Source organism: Oryctolagus cuniculus, chromosome 11 (assembly GCF_964237555.1).
Source record: "Oryctolagus cuniculus chromosome 11, mOryCun1.1, whole genome shotgun sequence".
Lineage (NCBI taxonomy): Eukaryota > Metazoa > Chordata > Mammalia > Lagomorpha > Leporidae > Oryctolagus > Oryctolagus cuniculus.
The window spans coordinates 7941337-7960003 of NC_091442.1; the positions used below are offsets into that span (position 1 = coordinate 7941337).

At 51.0% G+C, this 18667-nt stretch overlaps 1 protein-coding gene and 1 long non-coding RNA gene across 9 annotated transcripts in view; one reads left to right on the top strand and one right to left on the bottom strand.

Moving 5' to 3' along the window:
- The window catches only part of TSHZ2 (teashirt zinc finger homeobox 2), a 478036-nt gene that overhangs the window by 57520 nt on the left and 401849 nt on the right, over positions 1–18667 (bottom strand). The window lies entirely within an intron of this gene.
- On the top strand, positions 4156–18263 carry LOC103352239 (uncharacterized). 2 transcript variants are annotated; one of them, XR_007914133.2, is made up of 5 exons: positions 4156–4555; positions 7311–7421; positions 16054–16170; positions 16276–16409; positions 16562–18263. It is a non-coding gene; the product is annotated as an uncharacterized lncRNA (long non-coding RNA). The 2 variants fall into 2 exon arrangements; XR_011379824.1 differs by having other exon boundaries at positions 16054–16409.

The following is an 18667-nucleotide window of genomic DNA, read 5'->3' on the forward strand; positions in this document are numbered from 1 at the left end:
TATACAGGCAGAGTGAAATCTTCCATCCACTGGGTCAGGCCAAAGCCAGGAACCCAGAATGCAATCCAGGCCTCCCACAAGGGTGGCGGGAACCCAAGAACTCAAGCCACATTCTGCTGCCTCCCAGAGAGTGCAATAGCAGGAAGTTGGATAGGAAGCGGTAGCTTGGACTCGAACCAAGCACTTCGTTATGGGATCTGCACCTCCCAAGCCAAGACTTTGCCACTGTGCCAAAGTCCTGCTCCCTAAATTTAGGTTTAAATTCCATTTTCCACAGATGTTTTGAAGTGCCTTCTTGTGCATACATGTGTGATATGGGCACACACATGTAGATGGGCCCACATACACAACATGTGTAACTCATGTCTTGGCACAGTTCTATAATACATCACGTTTTACTCTCACATACTCTCCCTTTGTTTCCTATGTTAGGGTTAGGACAGTGTACAGATTTGAGTAATGGTGTGGGTAGGTGTGTAGGGAGCCCAGAGGGGGTGTGGGTGTCTCACAGAGGGTCCTTGGGGGCTGGGGATGAGGTGGGGAGTGGAGGAAGGGCAGGAAGGCTGGGGGAGGCAGCGAGGGCGTGGCCCACGGGGGACGTAGCCATACCCAGCGGCAGTGCCTGCCTCTCCGCAATCAGCAGCGTTGATAATTCTGTCATCGCACGTTTAAATTGCTTCCCCCACTGGCATTTCCTAAACTGTTCGTTGGACTAAAAGGAGGAATTTTAGACAATAGCCAGCCTGGCATTTCACTGATTTTTAATGTGTTTATTGTTAATTTATCAACACAAACCTTAAGGGCCTTCGGTAATGGGGTATTTTAAGGATGAACGAACGAGACAGAGAGAGGAGAGACAGGAAAGATGATTTCTTTTCCAGGTGTTGTCTGCTTGATTTGCATAAATGACAATAGGGAATATCTGGATTTGCTGGTGGGATTGATGGCTAGAAATCAGCCACCATGTATGATAATGACCCCTGTTCACGCATGACAGGCCCTGTCCTTAGCATGTTACATGACAACAACCCCTGCTCACACAGGACAGGCCTGTCCTCAGGACATTACATAGTAATAGCTCCTGTTCACGTATGACAGGCCCTGTCCTTAGCATGTTACATGACAACAACCCCTGCTCACGTAGGACAGGCCTGTCCTCAGGACATTACATAGTAATAGCTCCTGTTCATGTATGACAGGCCCTGTCCTTAGCATGTTACATGACAACAACCCCTGCTCACGCAGGACAGGCCTGTCCTTGGCATTTTATAAACGTGGTCTCAGTCAAGCCTCCACAGACCCTCTAGAAGCTGCTCTGCCCATCTGAGGAAAGAATCAGGCCCAGAGAGGGGCTGGAGCTGACCTCAGGCCACACAGCTGGGCAGTGGTGAGGTAGGCTGCCCAGCCTGGGTCCTGTCACCACAGGTGGTAACTTTGTCAACAAGGTAAATCATAGAGATCCAACCCTGAAATAAACCACTGAACTTAGTCCTGGCTTTTTCTTCCAAACACAAATTTTCCTAGGTAAACAAAAAATTGCATATGAGGTTGGTAAAAAAAATGCAAACATCACAAAAATAAAAACTGCCTCTCTAACCCTAGTTATCATTGCTGATCTTTCCAGAAATATTCTCTACACAGATAAACATAAGTACATGTAGGCATATAGCATTATTACTTTGTAAAGATGTATTGGAGCCAGCGTTGTGGCACAGTGGGTAAAAGTCACCACCTGTGATGCCTGCATCCCACATGGATGCTGGTTTGAGTCCCGGCTGTTCCACTTCTGATCCAGCTCCCTGCTAATGGCCTGGGAAAGCAGCAGAAGATCATTCAAATATACGGGTCTCTGCCCGCCATGCGCGATACTCAGATGTCCAGATGAGGCTCCTGGGTTTGGCCTGGCCATTGTGGCCATCTGGGGAGTGAACCAGCTGGAAGACCTCTCTCTCTCTCTCTCTCTCCCCCTAGCTCTGCCAAAACAAACAAACAAACAAACAAACAAAAAAAAAAAAAACAAAAACAAAAACAAAAAACCTAATAAATTGCTTAAAAAATATAGTTAATTCCTACTTTAAAAAGATTGATTGATTGATTTGAAAGACAGAGGGAGAGAGAAAGAAATATCTTCCACCCACTGGTTCACTCCCCAGATATCTAGGCTGAAGTCAGGAATTCCACTCTGTCTTCAATATGGGTAGAAGGGGCCCAAGTCCTTGGGTCATCTGCTGCCTTCCCAGATGTATTAACAGGGAGACGGATCAGAAGTAGAACCATCAGGATTCAAATTGGGATGCCTTAACCCACTGCACCACAATGCTGGTCCCTTATTTATACATATATGTTATAAATATATATAAAGAATATTTATATATTACATATATTTAAAGATTGATTATTGAGAAGCAGTTACAGACAGAGAGAGGGAGAGACAGAGAGATCTTCCATCTGCTGGTCACTCCCCAGGTGGCTGCAGCTGGAGCTGGGCCGACCCGAAGCCAGGAGCCAGGAGCTTCTTCCGGGTCTCCCACGTGGGTGCAGGGGCCCAAGCACTTGGGCCATCCTCTGCCGCTTCCCCAGGCACATTAGCAGGGAGATGGATGGGTAGTGGAGCAGCTGGAACTTGAATTGGCCCCTCTTTGGGATGCTGGTGATGCGGGCAGCGGCTTAACCCGATGCACCACAGCACCAGCCCCTATTATTGTATTTTAAAAACAAGGCCGGCACCGCGGCTCACTAGGCTAATCCTCCGCCTAGCGGCGCCGGCACACCGGGTTCTAGTCCCAGTCGGGGTGCCGGATTCTGTCCTGGTTGCCCCTCTTCCAGGCCAGCTCTCTGCTGTGGCCAGGGAGTGCAGTGGAGGATGGCCCAGGTGCTTGGGCCCTGCACCCCATGGGAGACCAGGAGAAGCACCTGGCTCCTGGCTTCGGATCAGCACGGTGCACCGGCCGCGGCGGCCATTGGAGGGTGAACCAATAGCAAAGGAAGACCTTTCTCTCTGTCTCTCTCTCTCACTGTCCACTCTGCCTGTAAAAAAAACAAAAACAAAAACAAGTTTGAGGGTCAGCATTGTGTTCAGCAGGTTAAGCTGGTGCTTGAGACATGGGCGTCCCACACTGGAGTTCCAGTCCTGGCTGCGCTGTTCCTGATGCAGTCCCTGCCAATGCATCTGGGAAGGCCGTGGAGGATGGCCCAAGTGCTTAGACCCCTGCACCATGAAGGAGACCGGGGTGGAGTCCTGGCTCCTGGCTTTGGGCTGGCCGAGCTTGGACCATTGTGGTCATCGGGGGAGTGAACCAGTGTACACTGCCTTTCTATTCAATCAATCAATCGATCTTAAAGGCTATAGTGAGCATAATTTAAACACTGGCTTTAACACAAACATGAATGCCGTGGATGCTGGATATTTCCTGTAAGTGATTAATCTTTAATTGCTCAATATTAGCCCAGAGGGATTGAATCATCCTTTGAAAACCCTGCTGGATCTCTTGACTTGGAAAACTAAACATGCTTATCCGGTCCCAACAGAGGGGAAAATGCCTCCCATCGAAAGAGTGCCTGCCACGTGCGGGCTTGTTTCCTACTCACTTCGTCTCCCGGCCACCACACGAGGTAGGTGCTTTAATAGCCCCATTTCTCAGATGAGGAGACTGACTCCGGTCAGGGAAGTGCTGTGATTTGCTGGAGCTCGCACCACTTGCAAGTGGCAGAGCTGAGGTTCACAGCCAGCAGGTCAACCTCTTTAACCATTGCAGCCCCATCCCCTCCAGGTGGTCAGTATCCTATGCACCCAAACACATCTGAAGATTAGTCCTCAGCCATGAATTGCAGGTAGAGGAGAGTAAACGCTTAAAATTTCGCCACTCAATTCCTCACTCAAGAAGTGAAGCCTTTAGACGTCCACCAACCAGGCCCTGCCCAACCTGTGAAAGCATCAGCTTCTAGCACCCATGGGGACAAACGGAGTGGACCCTTGTCCTAGCAAGGAGTGTGGCTCGGCTCTGGACAGCACGGAAACCTCCTGAGTTCATCTCGGGTGACCGGCTTGCCTTGATTTCATCATCCGCTGGCAGAAGGAGCCCAGCCCGTATGCCTCTCTCTGTGTGTCGCCTGGTGAAGTCATTGCTGGTTGCCTAGCAACACGGCTGGCGCACACACAATGACTCTCAGGCCTGGCAGGACACCTGAGCCTCCTGTGGCCATGGGATCACACTAAATGGCTGATGCAAATGCAGGTGGGAGGAAGAAGTGGCTGGCCAAGGAGCTGGACCAGGCCCAGACACAAACAGAGCCAGAGGCTCAGGGGATGAACAGAACCTGCAGGATTAAGAGGTCACTTGAGGCTGTCTCATTCTTCCACCTGCCTCTAGGTGGCCAAACCTCTCCATGCAAAGAGCCTGAAATGCCGTGACTTGGTATCAATGGAGAAGAGAGTAGAAGAGAGACACCCCTTTCTCCAGTGCTGTGTGGCAGCAGAGGTCTCCAGCGTTGGCTGGAGAGCTAGTATATTTAACCTGAGCGGTGTGTTCCAAACATCGGGAGTGGTTGCCAACAGGTTAAAAACAGAATTTTCTAGCCTCTTCTGGAATAAAGGGGAAATATGACAAGTGGCAACTTGGGGGAGCCATGGGGAAGCAGCTGGGGTGCATGTTCTAGTTTTCCACACTCCGCATCACTCCTCACTGTCTCTCCCGCTCCCTCTCTTGACTCATTTCCTGCCTGGATCTTAGAAACATCTGATTCAGGACACCTGCCCTGGTGTTTGAGTCGTAGCAACCAAATACGGATGTAGACAGGGATGGATATAAGCGTGCATGCATGGACATAGGGGCACGTATGTTTCTGTTGTTGTTGTTTATTTAAATATTTATTTATTTGAAAGGCAGAGAGAGAGAGAGAGAGATCGATCTTCCATCCACTTGTTCAGCTCACTCTCCAAATGGCCACAATGGCTGGAGCTGGGCCAATCTGAAGCCAGGAGCTTCTTCTGGGTCTCCCACATGGCTGCAGGAGCCCAAGCACCTGGGTCATCTTCCACTGCTTTCCCAGACCATAGCAGAGAGCTGGATCAGAAGTTGAGCAGCCGGGACTCGAACTGGCATCCTTATGGGATGCCGGCACTGCAGGCGGTGGCTCTACCCCCCGCCACAGCACCAGTGCCAGGGGCAGGTGTGTTTGACCAGGCTAACTGAGCACATGCTGTATGTGGAGGCCTGTGCTGTGTGCTGAGGAGCTACGTGCAGAATGAGGCCAGTGTGGTGCACGATCCTGGTCCCTGGGACTCACCGTCAAGTAGGGAGCCTCATGGGACCCTCACGCCGAGGACTCGGGTTGCTCTTCCCGAGTGTTAAGGAGGAAAAGCACAGTGTGTGGAGTCCAGCAGGGGATCCCGACACCTCTGCAGGAGCGCGAGAGGCACGTGGGAAACCGTGTCTTAGCCCCCCCGGCACACAAGCCAGCCCCGCAGCCTTGCTCAGGGCTGGGCTGTACCTGGTCCTTTCCTGCCCTTGCTCAGCAGCCTGCCTTGGTCCCTGGAGGAGCTGGAGCTGCCGGCAACAGGCAGGGGAGACGGGAAGAATCCTCCCAGCCCGGGGCAGGAGGGACCCCTAATGCTAACTCCACATGGGCAATGCGGTTGCGCCTTATTAGGTGGGGGTGCTCTGTCAGATGCTCTTGCTGAATCAAGCACATTCAGTCCCATCCAGGAGGCCACACTCCTCTTAGCCACGTGTTTAAATGAGTACCCTGACGAGGTGCAGTAGGTTAATCCCCCACCTGCGGCGACAGCATCCCATACGGGAGCCGGTTCTAGTCTCGGCTGCTCCTCTTCCAATCCAGCTCTCTGCTGTGGCCTGGGAAAGCAGTAGAAGAAGGCCTAAGTCCTTGGGCCCCTGCACCCACATGGGAGACTTTGAGGAGGCACCTGGCTCCTGGCTTTGGATCAGCGCAGCTCTGTCTGTTGTAGCCACCTGGGGAGTGAACCAACAGAAGAAGACCTTTCTCTCTGTCTCTCCCTCTCACTGTCTGTAACTCTACCTCTCAAATAAATAAATAAAATCTTTAAGAAAAATGCTTTTAAAATAAATAAATAAATAAAGTGAGTGCCTGAGGTTCAGAGAGGTTACAGAGGGCTCCTAGCAGTTCACCGTGGGGGCTGGGACTTGAGGCCCCATCTGCAGATTCTGAACTGCTCTTAACCACTGTGTCCTGATGGCTTCCGGAGAATTCCCAGCACACTGGGATTCACAGACTCTGAGGCTGCCTAGGGTTCTTAGGGAGATGCTCGGTTTGCTTTATTTGCATGGGTTGGGGCCAAGTGTGGGGTGAGGCCCCCTGGGATCCCACATCATGTCGGAAGGGAGGGAGGCCAAGGCAGCCCCGGCCGGAGGGCAGCTCTGGTCTCGTGCAGCCTCCGCTTGCTGATCTGTAAGACAGGGACGACGCTTGCCTTATAGAAGTTATAGTTGTCTGATAGAAGATGCTCCGAGGCGCCGGACACAGGGCCTGGCTGAGGGAAGCGCCCCAGAAATGAGCTTCACAGGCCGTGTGATGCCTGGCTTGCCGCAGCAGAAGGGGGCACCGAGCTGCAGGCCATCAAAGCGGTGCAAACGCTGCCCGTGATCAGTGCCACAGACTTAAAATCCTCACCAAGGAGGGCAAAGTAGTGATAGCAGTAATGGTGACAATAACAAAAAATGATGTCGATGACACAGTGCTCAAACTTCTCAGGTGCCACATACACCGAGTCCTGTAGCCGATCAGTGTTCTAAGCCGGCTGTAGTTGATGCTACACCTGCTCCTCCAGCGACACTGTGGCCTATGGAGACGTTTTTTCAAGTCCTGGACCAGAGCTGGCCTGACTTACAGCTGCATTCTGACCTCCCTCCCTCCCTCTCTCCCTTGCTTCCTCCTTTCCTCTTCTTTCCTTTCTCTCTCTCTCTCTCTCTCTCTCTCTCTCTCTCTCTCCCTCCTCTCTCGCTCTTTCTCTCCTTCATTTTATTTGAAAGGCAGAGAAAGAGACAAAGAGAGAGCTTCAATCCACTAGTCATACCCCAAATACTCCTAACAGCTGGGGCTGGGCACAGCTGAAGCCAGGAGCCTAGAACTTCACCTGGGATCCCATGTGGGTGGCAGGGGCCCACGTGCTTGAACCAGCATCTTCTGCCTCCCAGTGCGTTAACACGGAGCTGGATTCACACCGACGAGCCAGGATTGGCACCAGGCACTGTGGTGAGGGCCGCCTGCATTCCCAGCAGTGACTTCATTGCTGTGCCAAACGCCCGCCCCTGTTCTGCCTTTTCCTCTCTCAGGGTCTGCTCAGTGGCTGCTCAGGGCTGGAGATGGGAAGCCGGGTAAGACAGAGTGGCGCTGGAGGCTTGAAGGCCAAGGGAAGTCAAGGAGGAGTCCACGGGCTGATCCAGGTGAGTGGCAAGTCAGCCAGGGTGGGCTCAGCACTTCCGCAATCCCCTGGGGTTGGATTCCCAGAGTGAACCTGGCCATCGCAGGTGAAGATGTGACTTCTGAAGGCCCCTTCAAGGCGGCTCCCTGCTCTGTAAGGCCCAAGTGCTAGCGCTCGTCACAGGTTCTGTTTCCTTAGAGGACGGGCTCCATTCTGAACTCCAACAGCAACGGGCCCTGCTCATCTAGAAGAACTCTTAAGCGGCAGCCTGTACCAACATTTCTTTTATCAAGTAACATCCTGGAAGCAAGACGTACATTCATGTTTTGGTTTTGGTATCTACGCTGATTAGAAAGTTGGTTCTGTACTTGATTAAGTTCTGTAGAAATTGGGCTTGGGATGAGTCATTAAACAAAGACCCTTTTTTTTTTTTTGGGTACAGCAATGAAGCCTCAAATGATTAATTAAGGGCACAATGCCAAAACAAGTGTCTTTGTTTAAAGCGCAGTGGACAAGACAGCTTTGGGAAAGTTGATGTCTTAAGTAGACGCCACAGCATGTTTTTAATTATGTTCAGGAAGATGAACAAGAATAGGAATCGCCAACTGTTTAGAAAGATAATTTTTTTTCAAAGAAAGATTAGAATTAAAAAAACCAAACAGAGCATTATTGATTTAACACAAATGCCATTTGTTGGGCCTTTTGTGATTTCCTTGTTAGTGTCATCATTCCAGAGTTCACATCCCCCTGCTGTTCCTGCGTTTGGCATCCGTTCAGCTCTCAGCAATGTGATACGGCAAACGCGCAGTGACTGCTCATATTAAAATGTTTTATTTGTTGTAACTGTACAGATGATCCAAGCGGTGCACGTCCTAAATTATCCCAATCATTGCTCAGGCTTAATCAGAAGAGAGGGAGTCAGTGACCGCCTCCGTGAGATGCGCAGGCGGGCCCAGGGAGCGGAGGCCCAGCCTGTCAGTTGGAACAGAAACAACCGGGGAAGGGTTCACGCAACACGAGCCCCCCATCGCGCCATCACCAGCGCACCCGCCACCGCGCTGAGACAGACATCAGCCACCCGGATGACGTCCACCGCGAAAGATGCTTTTGCCAGCAGCTGAGGCTTGGCTTGAGGCGGGCAGTCAGGTTCCATCTGGATCAAAGTGTCCGATCTCAATATTAATGGCAATGATGGGTTGAGCTTTAGACAAGGCCAGCTCTTAACTGTAAAATGCTGAAGACAGAAGAGGAGCCCTCGGGTTTGGCCCTTTCCGCCCAGACTGTCAGGAAATGGCCTTGACTCATTTGGAAATTGACGGAAGTGCTGCAGAGTAGGGGCGATGGGCCCCGTCTCCCCGGAAGTCATTTGGACACACTGCTCACAGGTGCCCACGGCCCCCTTTCTTCTCCCTTGTTGCTCATTCCACCAGGTTCTGAGAAGTGGTTAATTATTCTGTTTGCTGGCAAGTAATGGTTCTATCACGTCCTAAGCGTTGACGTCCTAAGCGTTGACGGTATTAGAGACCGGCATGAGAAGTGCCCAACGGATGCTCTGCGTGGCACTGGCACTGGGCTCTGTGCTGAAGGCTGGGGACGTCAGGGTGGGCAAGAAGGACCCTTCCCCCCAAGAGCTCAGACTCCAGGCTGGGAGACCCGAAGGGCAGCATTTCTGGGGGGAGGGGTGGGCTCACATTCTGGGAACCCGCAACCTGGCGGAGGGGCAGAGACCAGGAAACAGGTAGACACTGCTCTGACCCAGAGAGTGCGATGTGCGATGCCAGAGGCAAGCTGTGAGCCCCAGGCCAGGTCCGTCCTGCAGCGGCCTCTCTGGAAAAGCCCGCGAGCCGGCAATTGCTTGCACATTTTTAAGTGGGTGGGAAGAAAGCGTGCAGAAGAATGTTTGGTGTCATATGAGAATGAGAATCACATGACTTTCCAACTTCAGGGCCCAGAAGGAAAGCTGTATCGGAGCACAGCTGAGCCCGCTTGTGTGAGCTAGGGCGGCCCCGTGCTGTGTGGACCATGGACAGTGTTACAGATCTTGTACAAAGCATGACAAGAAGTAGTTAATGAAATGCACCTGCGCTGGTCTGTGTGGCACGTGAGGACAGCCGTGGGCGTGGTTACGTACCGGAACGACCTTTCCACTGGCTGTGGTTTGCTCACCTGCCCTCAACCAGCATCCACAGATGTGTGGCCGAAGTTCGGTTGCTTTCTCCTCTCGGCCTGATTTGCATTGTGCAGGGAGAGTCAACCCAGGAGATGAGAGGCAGGAAGAAACCGTGTTCCTGTTTGTTTCCAAGAGATGCCACGTCCTGGGCGCGTGCGTGGGGACCTTGTGGGCATATGCCAACCCACAGCCCATCTACAAGGTGAGAATGGCGTTCACCAGCATTTCCTGGAGGAATTCTGTCCTGAGCCACTTGGGAGGGGACCAGGGGCAAACTGATCCAATAAACTGGTTTTGTCAGAAGGCCTTTGTTTTCCTGACTCCACCAGGAGGCTTGGTGTCATTGCACCTACGAGAGGAAAGTGGGACTGGATGCTGTGGGAACAAAGAAATCAGAAAGAAAGCTGGGGCTTGTGCAGTGGGGGAGGAAGGAAACCTCTGGGATTTTTCTGGTTAGATGGGAGCCAGGCTTCAGCAGGCGCGGCTGTGGCGAGTGAGGTCACGCTGCACCCCCACTGCTCACGGTGCCATCATGAGAGAACCTGGAGTGATGCAGACTTGGGGCTGGCATCCAGTGAAAATCGAGGCAAAGGTTGGGATCGGGAAGTCGGAGGAACGGCGGCCACCTCTGATGTCTCTCCTTTAGGGTGGGTGGACATTGTGCTGCGCAGGTGGCCACCCCTGGGCAGGAAATGTGCAGGTGCTGCCCCCCCTCCTTCTCTGTCCTTCCCCATCCCCAGGCCATGTTTCAGTTTTCTGTCAATCACTGGCCACCACGGACTTCCTGTTACACTGGAATGACTGGTTACAAGCTGGGTGAGTTTTGCCCTTTTTTCGGGTCTCTGAGAGCACAGATGGTGCCTGCTTTGTCCACTTCTGCATTCCCAGGTCGTAAAGCAATGCCTGGCAGCAGAAGCTCCCATCCTTTTGTTCCACAAATGGCCAGGACGACGTGGGCATCCCCACAAGCTGCCGCAGCCTAGTTAGTAGTCCCTGCTTGTCCACCTGCCGATCACAGGCTCACTTTTGCACTGACGCTTCCTTTACTCACCGGAGTGGCACCAACAGCTTCCTAAATATCTGCCAACTTCTGCCCCCATCCTGTCCGAATCCGGCCTCCACACCACGGAATTCCTTCCCAAATGGTGATTTGGATGGATTTCGTTAACTACTTCCTGTCGCTCTTTGTACAAGATCTGTAACACTGTCCATAGCCCACAGAGCTACCCAGATGGGTCCATCTTTCTTCCACTGTCCCTGTGGCCTTGGAAGAACATTCACCTGCCCTTTGTTCTTCCAAAACACCCCGTGGCGCCCCCCTCGGGGGAGGTGGTCCTGTTCCCGGAGTCCCCCTTGCTCCTTCCTCTCCCTCGGGTCTCGGCTTAAGATCAGCGCCTCTGAGAGGCCTTCACTCCCCGCCCTTTCTAGAATAAGCCGCCCCCAGCACCTCTTCTTAGCACCTGCTCTGCCGTCCTCTGCTGACCTCGTGAACTGCGACTCCCTTATTCATCCGTCGTTCATTTACTTTACGATCTGCTCTCTTTACCCCTCATGCTGCCACTGTGGCAAAAATGACCTTGATTGTGTTACTCCTAGCTGAGGACTAAAACAGCACCTCGCCATGATGGGCACTCAGTAAATATTTGCAGAATGAATGGCTGAACTGATCTGTGTATGCGGAACTTCCTGACATCAAAGAAGCTGTCTTGCAGTGGCTGGATCCTCAAATGGTATGTCGTAGGTCTGCCTACATAATTCTAACAAGCTGACGTAGAAGAGCACAAGCTGTCGATCACAAACGTTTCTTAGATTGACACAGGGACCTCCAAAAAATTCAAAGAAAGATGCATTGCAAAGATATTTGTTTTGGTGCACACACACAAAAAAATTTTGAAACCCACGCATAGCTTTCTCATAATAGGCATTTTCTATGATTGCTCGAAGACCCCTCGTATTGAAGTTATAGTAATGAAGTTCATGGGGCTGGCACTGTGGTGTAGCAGGTAAAGCTGCTGCCTGCAGAGTCGGCATCGCATGTGGGCACAGGTTTGAGTCCCGGCTGCTCCACTTCAGATCCAGCTCCCTGCTAAAGTGCCTGGGAAAGCAGTAGAAGATGGCCCAAGTGCTTAGGCCCCTGCACCCACGTGGAAGACCTGGAAGAAGCTCCTGGCTTCTGGCTTTGGATTGGCACAGCTCCAGCCGTTTCAGCCATCTGGGGAGTGAACCAGTGGATGGAAGACCTCTCTCTCTGTCTCTCTCTGCCTCTGCCTCTCTGTAACTCTGTTTTTCAAATAGACAAAGAAATCTTAAAAAAAAAAAAAAGTTTGCAAATAAGGTTTGAAACAATTTTAAGTTTTAAATCCAATTTTGGGGAGAGTGCAGAGGACCGGATGTGGCCAGTCGATTGCCTCTGGGTATGTGGTCTTTGCAAGATGACCATGGTCAAGTCTTTCAAATAAAGCACACTCGTTCCTCCCACCATCACCTAGCCCTCTCCCCAAAGTGGGATCAAAGTCAACAGCTGTTGTGCAGGGGGGAGAACTACAGCCTCCCACCTTGGGTCGGATTAACACATAAAGGGAAGCCTTGGACTTGGGTAATTATGGGATATTTCCTTAATAAACCTTATCTGATCCTTTTCCGTCACTAATTGTGTGTAATTATATTTATGTGTGAGAACGCTGCACATTAATGGAGACCAGAGCCCTGAGGATTTACAAAACTTACGAAGCATTTGCCCGGATACAGCCAGCCACCGCCTGCCACCCAAGGAACATGGGGAGAACAGAGTTTGTCGAAAAGAAACGGAAGGGTAGGAGAAACCCAACACGTTCATTGATTGATAATATTTTTATTAGGCTGTTACTTTCAAGTGTCTTTTAGTACCTGCACTTGAACTTAAATGTCTGAAAAGGAATGGGTATTCAGGAAAAGGAAAGTAATTACACCCTGTAATTCTGATTTAATTACAAGGAAATAGATGTAACACGATGTGATAAAAGTTATGATAGGCTCTTTAAATGATATATGTCATTAACATGTTAATTGGCATGAAATCTGAACTCGCAGCCGGAGAGATCGTAGGTGAATACGAGGTCATCTCCATCACAGGCAGTCTCGTCGTGAAATTCCATGGAAGCACGTGGGGTTTCAGTCTGCAGTGCACTTCCCTGTTTCCACTCAAGACAATGAAATTCCAGTGCTGCTTTCAACAGAAGGAGGAGGAGAAAGGGCCAACGTGAAGACGTTGGGGTGGTTGGCGTGAACGTGTCGTTGAATGGGCGCGACCTCAGGACCGGATCAAGTAGGAGAATCGTTTTCCTGTGGGTCTCCCAGCATCGCAGCGTAATGATGAAATGGAATGCACGGTTCTGAGGAAAAGGCCGGTGTTTCCTCAAAGGCTCATCCCGGATCTGTTTATTTTAGGTGATTGCCGTGTTCTGGCTCGCGGCTGTGGTTGGCAATCCCAAGCGTGGAGAGTGCAGGGTCCGGTCAGTGGCAGGAAGTAGCCCGACTGGACGGGAGGCACGGCGAGAGGAGAGAGCGGGGCGCCACGTGGGGCCTGGGGCCCCAGAACTCCTGCTACTGATATTTCAAACGCCATCCCCGCCCCCAAGGGGGCCGCTGATGCGCATCGAAGCGCTCCAGTATTACAAATCCCGACACGCCACCGCATGCCACCACTCCCAGGACGGAAATGCTTCCGTGGGATAAGCCGCGTGGACGCCCTGTGCCACACAGAGCCAGGCTGGTATCTCTGGCAGCAGAGACAGCTGTGGGTGTGAAGGGACCAAGTGGCGCCTGCACAGACGCTGCTCGCTGGCCCCGTCCTCTTCAGCTCCTGGGGGCAGGTATCCTAGGCCAATTCAAATGATTCAGGAAGGGACTGGATTCCTGAGCCTCTACCCTGGGAAATAAAACTCAACCAGAGAAACTCAGGGGGCCGGCAGAGGGGGAGACCTCCAGGCAAGGGGACGTGGGGACGGGAGCTGGTATTATGCGAGGTGGCCCTAAGAGGTGAGCAGTACGGACTTGCATGCAATTCACCCTCACTCACGTTAATCCACTTGATGCCCCCCAACTCATCCCTGCCCCAGGGCCTTTGCACATGAAAACCCCACTGCCTGGAATGCATTCCCCCCATTTCCCTCCCTTCATTCAGGTCTCAGTTCAAACGTCACCTCCTCGAGATCGCCCCATTCAGACCAGCGCCCCCGGAATCTGTAACTCCCTGCCACTTCTTCCTGCCACTGTCTTTGTAGAAATGACCTTTGTATTGTTGCCTGTGTGTCTTAGTTCATAGCCTGATTCCCTGTACAGTGTAGGGACCCTGAGGGCTGTCACCTGACCTGTCTTGTTCACTGCTCTGTCCCCACCTGCACACAGCCTCCGCACACGGAGGTTAATGCGGGTGTACTCCACAGCCGAAACAAGAGCGTGGCCCAGTTACCAGCTCCGTGTTTTGGGGTTGTTGTCTTAACTCGTGGAAAGCTCAGTAGCTTCGCTGGTTGAACAGGAAAACGTTTTTCAAAATACGTAGAAAATGCATCTTATGAAGAAACTGCGCATGCATTTCAATTTTTTTTTTTTTGCATTCAGTTGAACTCACTTTAAATTCAATTTTTTCCCATGAACTTCTTGAGGTGCCCTTGTCAAAGTGGCTGTGTATTGAGCAGAGCGTAGGCTGTGGTCCTGGGCACATCCGATCCCCTCCTTGGCAGTGCCCAGCTGAGGGCGACACTCAGGGCAGGCGCCTCGGTGAGGGGGAGCGGTAGGAGGGGTGCAGAGCACGGAAAGATGTGGACCCAGGAAGCAGTCCCGTGCTGGGTGCAAACCCAGGTCCCACTGCTTACTGGCCAGGGTGGGGAGCTTTGCCTGTGGGCCTCCATCTCCTCATCTGTAAAATGGGCTCACAGAGGTTCTGCTCGTGCCTGCCATTGCACCTCTGGGTCAGGCCATGGCTCTGGGGCCACAAGGCAGGAGGAATTCAGCAAGCACATGGTCTCAGAAGCTCCCTTATGGTAGTTGAGCCCAAAGGTTTGAAAATGGTCTCAAGAGGAAGCAGGTGAAGGAAAACCTTTGCAGGTCGGCCCGGCGGTCACGTGGCAGTGGCAACCGTGCCACGTCGCCTGCGGCACAGGTGTGGGATGCCGTCGTGGCCCTCTGGAGCACTCACGGCTCCCGGAAAGGCGAGGGCCACGTGGAGACTTCCCGCGTGTCCCTGCCGGGCCAACAGCTCGTTTTCATCTTGGAGCGTGGGTCCAGCTCCAGCTACCCTTTCTGCCACAGACGCCTTGGGAGGCTCCGGCCCCGCCTCCCTATTCCTCCTCTGAGGTTCCTTGGTCGTTTCTCTCCATCTCCCCGGCGCCCCCAGATGCGCAGTCGACTCCTCACCTGCTATCATAAAGACAAGGAGGCCATTCATAATTTAAGCCGGCCCTTTCTTGCCGACACGCCAGCAACAGGAGCCGGATGCTGGAGGAGAAATTGAACTCTCTCTCCCAGGACACACTGAAGATCAAGCAGAATCTCATTAAGGCTCACTTCAAAGAGTCGTCCTTTATTTCCATACAAACAAGTTTAAATTATCGTGTGCGAATCTGCTGTTAGCAGGGACTCTGTTCCATTATGCATGATTCCTTACTGCTTGTATCATGAATAATGGCTGGCGCTCCATTAGCCATTTCCAGTAATATGCTAAACTTTGGGAGTGGTCACGTTATTAGGTTAAAGTTCTGTCGTGGCATATTTATTTTATTTCTTACTCAAACTACAACGCTCTGGTTCATCAAAATAAGTCTCGCAATCTCGTTACAATTAAAAACAGCTTAACACACACTGTAGCTCTGAATTCTTCATTACTGTTAATATTGAATATTTATTGAGCATGTATTATGTGCAGGGGTTGGTGTTCAGAGCATGTCTTGCACGTGTAATATTATTTAGTTTTCAGCAGAACCCCATGACATAGCTGCGATCATTATTTCCATTTTATAGGTTAAAAATAAATCAATAATTAGGGAAGGATCTAAACTGTCCATGGATAAAACCCAATCAGTTGGCTATGCTGACTCAAATCCATTTGTTTGGCTTCAGAGTCTCTCAGAGATGAAAAAAGAAGTCTATATTTTAACCACGCTATCTTTTTCAGAAGAATCTATCATTTGCGAAGTAGGTGATTTGGTGCCCACTGTACAGATGCGCAAACTAAGGCCCAGGAGTTTGGTTCCTGGGAGTAAGAAGATCATTCTTCAGACCCTGGTTTTGCCTTAGGCGGGGCGGGGGAGGGCATTGTGGCTTCTGTGATTTCTAGGGATTCGCGACAGGATTTTCCCATCATTCTCTTTGCAGCATTGTCCCTGGGGGCCCCATGGGACCGGCTGACTGGTTCATTTATTGATTGCGTGACCTTGGGCAAGTTCCTTAGCTTCCTCCACTTCAGTGTCTTCACCCGTGTAAAGGGGCAAATACCTGTCTCTCTCAGGCTCTGTGTCAGGGATCGCCTATGTGAAGAGCTGACAGAGGAGGGCACGTCACAACCACTGTCTACACTGAGCTCAGATGTCTGCACTACTGTGTTTGCATTACTTCACTGCACCATGTGAGTCTCCCATTAAAACATCTTGTGGGGCTGGCACTGTGACATAACAGGTAAAGCTGCTGCCTGCAGTGCCAGCATTCCATATGGGCTCCACTTCTGATTCAGCTCTCTGCTGTGGCCTGGAAAAGCAGTAGAGGATGGCCCACGTCCTTGGGCCCCTGCACCCGCATGGGAGACCTGGAAGAAGCTCCTGGCTCCTGGCTTCGGATTTGCACATCTCTGGCCCTTGTGGCTAACTGGTAAGTGAACCACTGGATGGAAGACCTCTTTCTTTCTCTGCCTCTCCTTCTTTCTCTGTGTAACTCAAATAAATAAATAAATCTTTAAAAAACATCTTGCACGTTATTGGGACATCTTTCTTATAGCCCTGTCTTCTCTTGGCATTCCACAGCTTGACCAATGAAGTCATCATTTATTCCACTGTTCCTTCCTATACCCACACCCCAGGATGCTAATTAGCCAATGGCACGTCCCCACGGCCACACTCATAGCTTAATGAAAGACGGTAAGATGGTTGAAGACATCCATGGTAAGTACTGTCTCACAGTCCAATCTCAGGCTATTGGAAAACATTTGGAAGGGAAGCCTGGAGAGGCCACAGCTTTTCTTTTTAACCTCTGGAATTGGCTGATGTCAAATCCAGCGCCATTGTCAAGACAGGAAATGCTGGGCTTCTCTGGAAAATGTCTTAATAATTTCTGCCTTATTTATTCGAGATATTTGGCGAGCTTGATGGGGAATAATTTTTCCATTTGGAAATGTGTCACAGAATGCCGCAGACAGGAAATCAACAGAAGGAAGCCTCAGCTTAGAGGCTGACCCAGGCGCTCTAAACAGCCTGCCCTTTGCGACACAGCCCTCACTCCCTCCGCTGCACCTGCTCAGCACCTCTAACGCCCTGGGTCCCGAGTCCACCAATTCTTCAAGATCTGCCTCAAGGTCACATTTTGCTCATGCCAGAAACTTCTTCCCCAGTACAATGCAGACTAGACTGTACCCACTTCCCAGAGTTTTCCCAGCTATTGTTCATGGATTTGGTGAGTGCTGCTTATTCTCATCCCGTCCATTTCACATGACCCGACTCCCCCTTCCTACAATTTAAAGTTGCTCCACCTTTCCCATGTGTTAGATTCCAAGATGTGAAATACTGGAGTCAAACATAAGGATTATGTTATGTTTCTTGGTAGTGTAGCTTAAATATTCAGAAGGCAATGTCTTTGAGTATCCTACCCATTACTCTCCATCAGGAGCCAATGAGTTATAGCCTGCAGGACAAATCTGGCCCTGCAGGGTGCCTCTGTGAATTAAGTTTTATTGGAACAAAGTCCTGCTCACTTGTTTGCCCGTTACCTATTGCTAATTTCGGACCACATCAGAGCTGAGAAGTTGCCACAGAAACTGTATGGCCATCAAAACCAAAAATACCTGTGATCTGTTCCTTTCTAGGAAAAGTTTGCTGGCCTCTGTTCTAGATGAGAGCTATAAATAAGAGATAATAGGGTCAAAATTTTGCCAAACAATTAAGCCTCATGGTGGGGTGAAGAGGTTGTTAAAACTTACAATGGAGTGAGTGGGTACATGCTCATATTTCTTACTGTCTGTGCTAGGGGAGCAGGCATACAGCTGGTGTTTAATAAGGGCTGCTGTTGGATTCCTAGCTGCTGCTGGTGAGCATGGGCTTGACATTGAATATGGTGACATCCCCTCCTTCCTTTTTCCTGCCCCTGGCTGTGCATGGCTCTTGGAATTTGTCCTGGGTGGATAACTTCCTTTGCACACACCGGTGTATATAGAAAAGCAGTTCTATTATTTAAATTCTCCAAGATCAAGGATGTAAAATGAAGGCTGCCCCTGGCCCCACAAGACATCCAAATAAATCTCACGACTTCCAAATGTGACTGTGTCACCCTGGGATTAATACCGAGTAATCCAGTGCCAACATCAAGACAGTGAAAATAAGCATTTACTCTCCCGGAAAATCATTTTATACTGATTACAAGTTGTAGCCTGTCACTAGGATGCGAATTGAAAATGTGCACATTTGCAAGGTTAATATTTCTCTCTAAAGTCGCTCTTTCCTCGGCCTCCCCCCTTCCCCCACCCCCCGCCCACCCCAAGCTCAAAAGGGACAGGGATTCCAAATAAATATTTGTTCTGAGACCTCCTTATTGCAACATACAAAGTTTAAACTGGATTCTCACGAGCCGACCCGAACCAGAACAGCAGGGAAACAAGCAGCAAGGGTGTGGGCAGGCTCTTCCAGCCAGGGCACGGTTGACATCTCAGGCTGGGTCATGGATGCCTTCTTCTGCATTGTAGGCGGTCAACAGCACCCTTGGCCTCTACCCACCTGATGCCAGGAGCACCCTCTCCTCAGTTGACAGCCAAGATGCCTCAAGACATCGCCCAGTGTCCCCTGGGGGGTCACCCCCTAACCCCACTGAGCAATCACAGCCCTAAGCATCCTGAAACCAGCAAGCAGCCTACCCATGACACC